An 8,509-nucleotide genomic window follows, 5' to 3' on the forward strand; every position below is an offset into this window, starting at 1 on the left:
GTCGCAATTATATGACGTCACACAATACACGCGCTGGATGACGCCTCCGCTCCGATGTCGTTACAGTACATCAACCTGTCAGATTGGTCAATAATGTGGCCCAGTCTGAATAGCCCATAGCCAAATCCGATTTGGACACTTGCTAAAAACAGTGTGGACAGTGAGCCCTAAAAATCTGATTTGAATCAGATTTGCCTGCAGTCTGAACGCGGTCTAAATACTTCAACAGTTGAAGTGAACTTAAACTGGCCCTCCGCCTGCGTGAGGTGGAGCTCCAAACTAGGAGCTATGAGCTTCAATTCCAAATCCAAAATCAACATTCAGTAAAAAAGCACAACAGATAAAAACAGCAAAACAAATAAATAATAAGACCATAGTTGCTATAATATTTGGATTTCAGACTGTGTTAAAAGCCAGGGAGTAAAAGTGCGTTTTAAGACGTGTTTTAAAAACAGCTAGGCTAGGGGCTTGTTTCACGTGAGGGGGTGAGGGAGTTCCAAAGTTTGGGGCCAGCAACAGAAAACGCACGGTCCCCTCTGCCCCTGAGTCTGGTCTGAGGGACCTCCAGGAGCAGTTGGTTTGTGGACCTGAGGGACCGAGAGGGGACATAGGGCTTTAAAAGGTCAGTCAGATAAAAAGGAGCGAGCCCATTAAGAGCTTTAAAACAAACATCAAGATCTTAAAATCAACTCTGAACTGGGAGCCAGTGCAGCGATGCAAGGACTGGGGTTATATGATCATATTTACGTGTACCTGTCAAAAGTCTGGCTGCAGCATTTTGGACCAGCTGTAGGCGGGAGAGTGAGGACTGACTAACACCCAGATATAAACCATTGCAATAGTCCAGTCTTGAGGTAATAAAAGCGTTAACAACTTTCTTGAAGTCTAAAAACGATAAAACGGTTTGACCTTTGAAAGCATTCTTAGTTGAGTTTATGCATCTCCAGATAAGGGCCATGGAGCTCGATAGAACATCACCCCCAGCCACGTCTACTCCGCTGGTTGCGCGCCCCCCAGTCCTCCTGTCCCCGGATCAGTTTGACATGATGTTACGCGCGCCCTTGCCTCTCCTGCTGCGCGTCCCGGTCCTTTCCTCTCTCTCTCTCTGTCAGCTCCCTCCTCCCACTGGCCCTCATTTATGAAACTTGCGTACACCAAAAAAATGGGTGTACACCAAATTCACCGCAAGGATCGGCATTTATCAATCTGAGCGTGAGCGTACGGTACGCACAAATCTCATGCCAGCTCTGACCAGGTGTACGCACATTTGGAACCAGCGTATAACATGCAGAAACGAGTGCTGCTGTGTCAGAATTATTATTAAACCATAGTCTAATAACGCAGCGATGTGGACCACATGTTGTTGTTGTTTATATTGATAAAAAGATTAAAAAAAAAGTAGCCAAAAAAAAGAGAAACGATACCACCAAGTCCGTGTTGAAAATTTAACTCAACTTTTATTTTGAGCAACTGAGATGAATTAAAAACCACGATGTGACAGATGCTCGTTAATCAGCTGTGTAAACAGAAACAGTCAATGACAGACAGACCTGTTATTGTAGATCACACACACAAACTTCCAACATCTCCTGCACCAGAGCATGACCGGACGGCTCCTCAGTATCTCTCTCTGCCGGACACCGGAGCCCCCGGTTGGAGGGGGGGGGGGCTCCACTACCTGTCCAGGTGCAGCTGATCTCCGCGGCGGAGTGTTTTTTTTTTTTCCCCGTCACCGGGACCTGTCAGCGGGAGATCAGGCCGGTGTTTCACATCCCTCCATCAGCCAGCGGTGCTGATGGTCATAAAGTCGCGTTCGCAGCAGTAATATGCCTATGATTTCTCCTCGGTCACTTGTGTTTAGTAAATTGCAGGAGCATTTCATTAGATTGCTGGGTTTCCTGACGTGGTCAGTGACATGTGCGTCTGCAGCCTCCATCCACCGGGATGACGCTTATCAATCACAAAAACTATCAGTCTATCAATGTCCAGATATTTAATGTTGCCGCCCTCCCCCTGTTCAACGCGGTTAATGCCAGTAAAGTCCCTCTTCTTGGCCGTCTTCCGTGTCTCCATGTCGTAAAAGGGGCAGGGCGACGCCTCTAAAGCAGGAATATATCGGGGCGTGACATTTAAATTACGCTCGTTTTCAGCCGCCGGATTTATCACCACCACGCCGGTTCTACACGTGACACTTGGCGTACACTGGTATTTACACCAGAATCTACACCAGATCCTGCGCAAGTTTGATAAATGAGGGCCACTGTGTGGATGCACACCTGAGCGGTGTTTCCACTCAGTGGACGGGAGAGAGTATTTAGAGGGTGGAGAGAGGCCCGTCGCTCTCTCTTCACACACACACTCACACGACCACGACAGGAGGAGGTTTCTTTTGTTTTCTGTTCTGTGTTTCTTTCCAAGCGTTTATTTTTCTCCTTATTCATTTGTTCCCATGTGGTGGTAGACCGCTGGGCTTTGTTGTTTTAGTTTGGGGTGTAGGTGACTGGTGGTCCTGTTTTCGGTCTCCCCCCCTCTTTAGGAAGTTTGGGTTAGGCACTTTAGTTCGACGGTGGACAGTGATCCTACGGCCTATTGCTGGGTCGGTCTCTGTCCCCGTCTCCCTTTTGTTTTGTTCAGCCGGCACCTACATCCCCCTCTTTATTTGCATTCATTATATATTCCACATCCTGCTTTGGTTTAATAAAGCTTGGTTTGTGTTGTTTAAAAATCGAAACCTGTGTTTGGCGTCCTTAATTTATGTTACTGGCCTCTTTGCGTTTGAACCTTTGTTCCCTTTGCTTTGAGGCCGTAACACATGAGTAGACAGATTGCGCTGGTACCACCTTTCAGGGAGGGTGAAGTTGATTCATATTTCAACGCCTTTGAACGTACAGTATTGATTCTACTTGGATGTGGCCAAACGTTACCTGAGAAACTCACTGCTCCGCTGGTGTCTGATCCGAACCCAAGGTTATAAGAATATTGACATCACCAGCTTCAGTTGCAACACACTCTGTCCCGCACCACTGTCCTGTTCCATGACATTGATGTTGGCAGCCACCCACCTATCAAGTAACATGCTTAATCCCACCTAGCCGGCCCTCGTACGAAAGACATATCTGCTGTAGAATGGCCTGGCGGTTCCCAGCTCCAGTGCGTGGAGTTCCCCTTGCCTGCTTGTGCCCAAGCCTGACAACACGTCTCGCTTCTGCACCGATTTCTAGTTGCCTCTGTGTAGTATGGAGGCCTGTAGTGGTGTCTTCTCTGGATCTGATTGCCCTGTAGGGAATGTGATGGGAATTCAAGGTAGGAGGGAGGGTGGTCTTGATGCTTCAAACTATGATTTCATAACAACCTGTTATGTCCCAACTCTGTTGGCCCTAAAGCTGGGGACACACTACGCGATTTTCACAGTCGTTGACTTGGAGTACACAATATAATAAGGCTTCAGCAGATTATTATGATGACTGGGGATGTTATGGGTACAGGTTTGTCTGGGTTGTGTGTGTGTGTGTGTTTGCCCCGCCTTGTCCCAGGTGATTCCCTCTACGTCATTGCCCGGAAGCTGGGAGGCCTAAGAAGCCGCCGGGATGAGAGGTTCGGGGGCGCAGTCTGCTTTGTGGCTGCCAGCCCCACGCCTCGTGTTTCTTTTCCTCTGTTGCCTCGTGCCAGTTATGTTGAGGCCTTATAGTTTGTGAACATTCGTTTGGAAACCGGGCACTAGGTTTAGTCTTCTGTTCTTTTGTTTGGGGATCGTTGCCCCTCGTTTTTTTCTGTGATTTTCTTTTAGGTTATGAGTGGCGTCCCTTTTTGTTTCTGTAATGTATCGATTTAGTTAGTTACTTTGTGTAGGTTCGACTGGAGTTTGCTAGCGACTCTTTTTGTTTATTTATTGATTTGATGCCACCCGCTGCCCTCCCTTTGTGTTGTATCAAACATTCAATTATTTTTATCATTCTTTAAATAAATCTATTAAGAGCTCTAACCTGCATCCTGGTTACCTTTTTTGTTACTTTGTTACTTACTCTTCTCTTCCTATGAACGGTGTTCCTGATTTTTTTTTTTTTTTTTTTTTTTTTTTAAGTTATGATGTACATTAGTTAGGTTTATTTTTATTTATGTATATAGGCTATTTATTTTTAGAGGATCACGAGTGTGTGAGTGCGGGAGGTTGACAAAATAATCAGACTCACCCCTTGGACGCACTGCACGCGGAAGCTGGGCGCGCGCACTGCGCGCGGCTTCTCGGGCGCTTGGCTGGTCGCACTAGGAGCGTACTTCTCCTCCTCTCTCCGCGCCGGTCAGACATCGACTGCAGTCGTTCATACTCGTATTCACTCGGTTTTTCACACACACGTCATTTTAAACATGTGTCTGTGTGCCCCATGTGCAGACGCAACGGTCAAATATGTTTAGAAGGACAAGCAACAACTTAAGTAATCATCATTTAATTATTTTATTTTGAAAATTGACCGGATTCTCTCGCCTTTTCTGTCCCCGACTTCCTGTCTGGTACGACCACGTCTGTCCAGCTTGACAGACGGCGCTCTCGGCGCGCGCGGCTCGCGCGAAAAATAGAAATGAACCGAACTGAAGCGCTCCAGGCGCGCGCACTGCGCTCCACAGCGCGAGATGTGCGGCCAGGCAGACCTGTTAACATGTGCGCCGAACTGAAACTCCCTTCGCTCCAGGGCGCTGCGCTTCGGTTCCGCGTCTAGTGCGTCCAAGCTGTCACATTCACACCCGCTGAATAATAAGCAGAGAAGAATTAGTCTATCATCTTTCTTACAGTTAAAATAAATAGCCAGGGGTGTAGTGTAAGCCATATTAATTTAAACACAACAACAACAACACAAATATATAATTAAGTAAATATATAGATATATTACTTAAATTAATACAATTTAAAAACTTTATTTAAAAAAATTAATTGGTTATCTGATTTTTTTTCCCCCAAATAATCGTAATTGGCATCGGCCCCAAAAAATCCATATCAGTCGGGCCCTAGATGAAAGGCGTTGGTTAAGTTTAGTAAAAAGACCAGGTGGAGGCTAGACATGCTAGATAGAGAGAGTCCAGAAGTAGAGAGTCCAGATAAGTAGGAGGGATATTGAAAGCCTTGTTAGGAATGGTGGGATGATGGCATGTCGGAATAGCGGTATGTCGGAGTGGTGGGATGTCGGAATGACAGCATGGAACCCAAAATAACAAAAGTGTTAAGAGTCTCTCTCTGCCCAACGACTACCTTACAGCATGCTCACAAACAAATTCACAAGCAGGCAGTAAAATCATAAATTGCCTTGAAAGACCACCAATGACCCCAAACACCCACACAAAGACACAAAATAAAATAGGAAATATAGGAATATAATGATAAGGATGACTTATAATAAGGATAATAATAAGGATCACACAAACAAGGCAAGGCAAGGCAAGGCAATTTTATTTGTATAGCCCGTTTTTACAAACAGTTTGTCTCAAAGGGCTTTACATGGCATCGTAACAACATCCTCTGTCCTTAGACCCTCACATCGACTGAGGAAAAACTCCATGGTAAACCCTTTTAACAGGGAAAAATCGGAGAAACCTCAGGGTGAGCAACAGAGGAGGGATCCCTCACCCAGGACGGACAGACGTGCAATAGATGTTGTTACAGACAAGGCAGACACAAAATAAAACACAAGAAAAGCCAAGCTGGGAGGCAGGCAAGCCCAGCAGCACTGTCCCCCTGATGCCAGCTGCCGGGTTTTAAGCTCTCAAGCAGGCCAAGTGGATCTGGTTCCATGATCAGGGCCTGGGTGGAGCTGTGGGGAGCAGGGAGAGAGAGAGAAACAAGGCCGAACCCCTTTCGGCCGTAACAAACCGATGTAAGGGCCATTGATCTGTAGTCATTTAGACTGCACACCAATGGTTTTTTGGGGACATGGATTACAGAAAAAAAACCATGATGTTTCAGGCGTGATGATGTCGTCTTTTAGTAAAAAATGGTGTAGGTTATGGTCTGGTTGGAGCATCCACAACAGCTGCCTCTAATGAATGTAGTCATTCATAGGTAACCCTGACCCTAACCCGCATAGAATGAAAAATTTAAAACAAAACAAAAAACAAAGATCTACTTCCTTAAACACTTTGCATGGATCCAATAAAAGTGCAGAGGCAGGTTAGTAAAGCCGGATCAGTCAGAGACTCAGGGAGAGAAACCTGGAAGATACAGTGATGGAAAAACTTCTGAGCATCATAGCAGTATCAGGCAAGTATTTCTTATATTTTCTATGTAATAGTTATTGATTTCCCTGTCTTACAATAATTTATGATGAGAATTAAAATTTTAAGAATTTAAAACATTACTTTTGTTATTTATAGGTTTTTTCGTCATTGAACATGAAATCTTAAAGTATATTATTTGGGGGGCTTTTGGCCTTTAATGGATGGTATAGTTGAGACAGACAGGAAATGGGGAGGCAGAGAGAGGGGGAATGACATGCAGCAAAGGCCTGCCCGACTCGGGATTCGATATAGGGCTGTAGAACTGTAGCCTCTGGGGCACCTGCTCTACCAACTGAGCTGAACGACGCCCCAGTCTAACATTATATTAAATAATTACATTAGCCCTTTAACAGGCACACTAAGAAAACTATTTTTTTGTAAAATTGTGTTCCTGGCTCCACATTTAGCAACTTTTCAGTTTTTTTTTTCCAGTTGACCCAATCAGATGGCAGAAATGCAAGTCAACCGGCCGGTTGACTTGCCCAGTAAGGGTAACTTTAGGCTCCATGTAACAAGTATTAGGAATCAATGGAATTTTTCCATTTGTGGAACTGAAGTTGAAGATTTTTCATATAAAATGATTATACACAGCAGAATTTGCTAATATAATTCATCAATTTATTGAAAACAACAACAACAACATATTATTCCTTAACGTTTCCCATAAAAACACAAACACAAGCTGTACAGTAGCCTATATCTGCATCAGGGGGGGAATGTGTGTGTGTAGACATCCATGGTGTCCACGCAACAGAGATATGAGCAGAGATCTGAAAAAGATGGATAATAATCAGTTTTAGTGCTATATATTTATCCAGTCATAAAAAAAAAAATCATTGTCACGACTGCGCTACTGGATAAGCAAATGGTTTTCTAGATACATCCCCTCAATTCAAACCTACTCAGAAAACAAGAAAGTGAAATCATAATTTGCTGTGCTGAATAAAGTAAGTCCACCCAGTTGCAGCCTCATATATATTTGCTACTGTAAAATTTAATGTTTGTACTTTCTAGATGTAACTGACTAGGCCTATTCAATGCACAGTGTTATTCAATAAGGATTATCTATATGACAGGAATAATGAGCACCAGCTCATTATTTATCTTACTATGTAAAGATATTATTGTGATTGTATTATGTAAAGAGTAAATGGCTTTATAGATAATGCCGATCTGAAGGTAAAACACAAACAATGCGATCTAGCACGGGGAATAGTGATAACACTTTTGCTGGGTCAGCATCAGCTTCAATTTACACAATTTAACGGGCAACTCAACCGAGCGGTCACACACTTTTTCAAGGAGACCACAAAGATTAATTTAATGGTCAGGCCATTCAACAAAAATATAATCGTTAGGGTGTTAGGAACATGAAATACGATAAAGATTTTTTCTTACCTCAACTTTCCTTCTCACGGGAGGACAAAACTTTTGGTTGCCGTGGTCACCGATCAACTTCCGGTTTTGACGGCACTTTCTGACAAGGCTGTCTTTTTACTACATTGCCACCCACTGGATGTAATTGGCATTACACACATTACACGCAAATGACCAAAGAATGGTTTTGACGAGGTTTTATAATGGCAATTCGACCGCGAATATAGCTCAACCAGTGTTACAGTGCCTGTTAAACGGTTAATAAGTACAGTTGCAATAGCTTTTACTGCCTATCAATGACATTATGTATGTCTGCCACTACAGCACTGTGTGCAGTGTCATCACATGCTGGGCGTGAGTACTATTTTGTCTATGAGCAAAAGAACAGGGCAGAAGCACAGAGCTACTGCAGAGAGAAATACACTGACCTGGCCACTATAGACAACATGGAGGACGTCAGCATCTTGAACGCCATGGTGGATTTAAACCAACTGAAAACCTCCAGCTCTGTGAGTTAACTTTGGTTTCTTCATTCTTTGACAATGAAGTGACTTAGTAGTAAATCTAGGCTATACTTTTTTTTTTCTTTATGCTAGTTTCCAATTCTATTATACATATCTGTCACTAACTGTTACCTCTCTTTATGAAACGGGCTGGAGTTACTCCTCTTTCCCTAGTTTGAGTTACCTCCCTTTCTCAAACGGAAAACCCAGAGTTTGCCTCATTTCAGGGTTAACAGACTCAGAGAGTTTTCACTAAACCTGCTTCCTGAAACGGACCCCAGGCAGGAGTGTAGAGGACACTGTCAACACTCTTCTCAGCCTGGTCCTGGGTCATCTTGAGGGGGCAAACACCTTTGCACGTCTCC

This window comes from Trachurus trachurus, assembly GCF_905171665.1.
Source record: "Trachurus trachurus genome assembly, chromosome: 7".
In the NCBI taxonomy this organism is placed as follows: domain Eukaryota; kingdom Metazoa; phylum Chordata; class Actinopteri; order Carangiformes; family Carangidae; genus Trachurus; species Trachurus trachurus.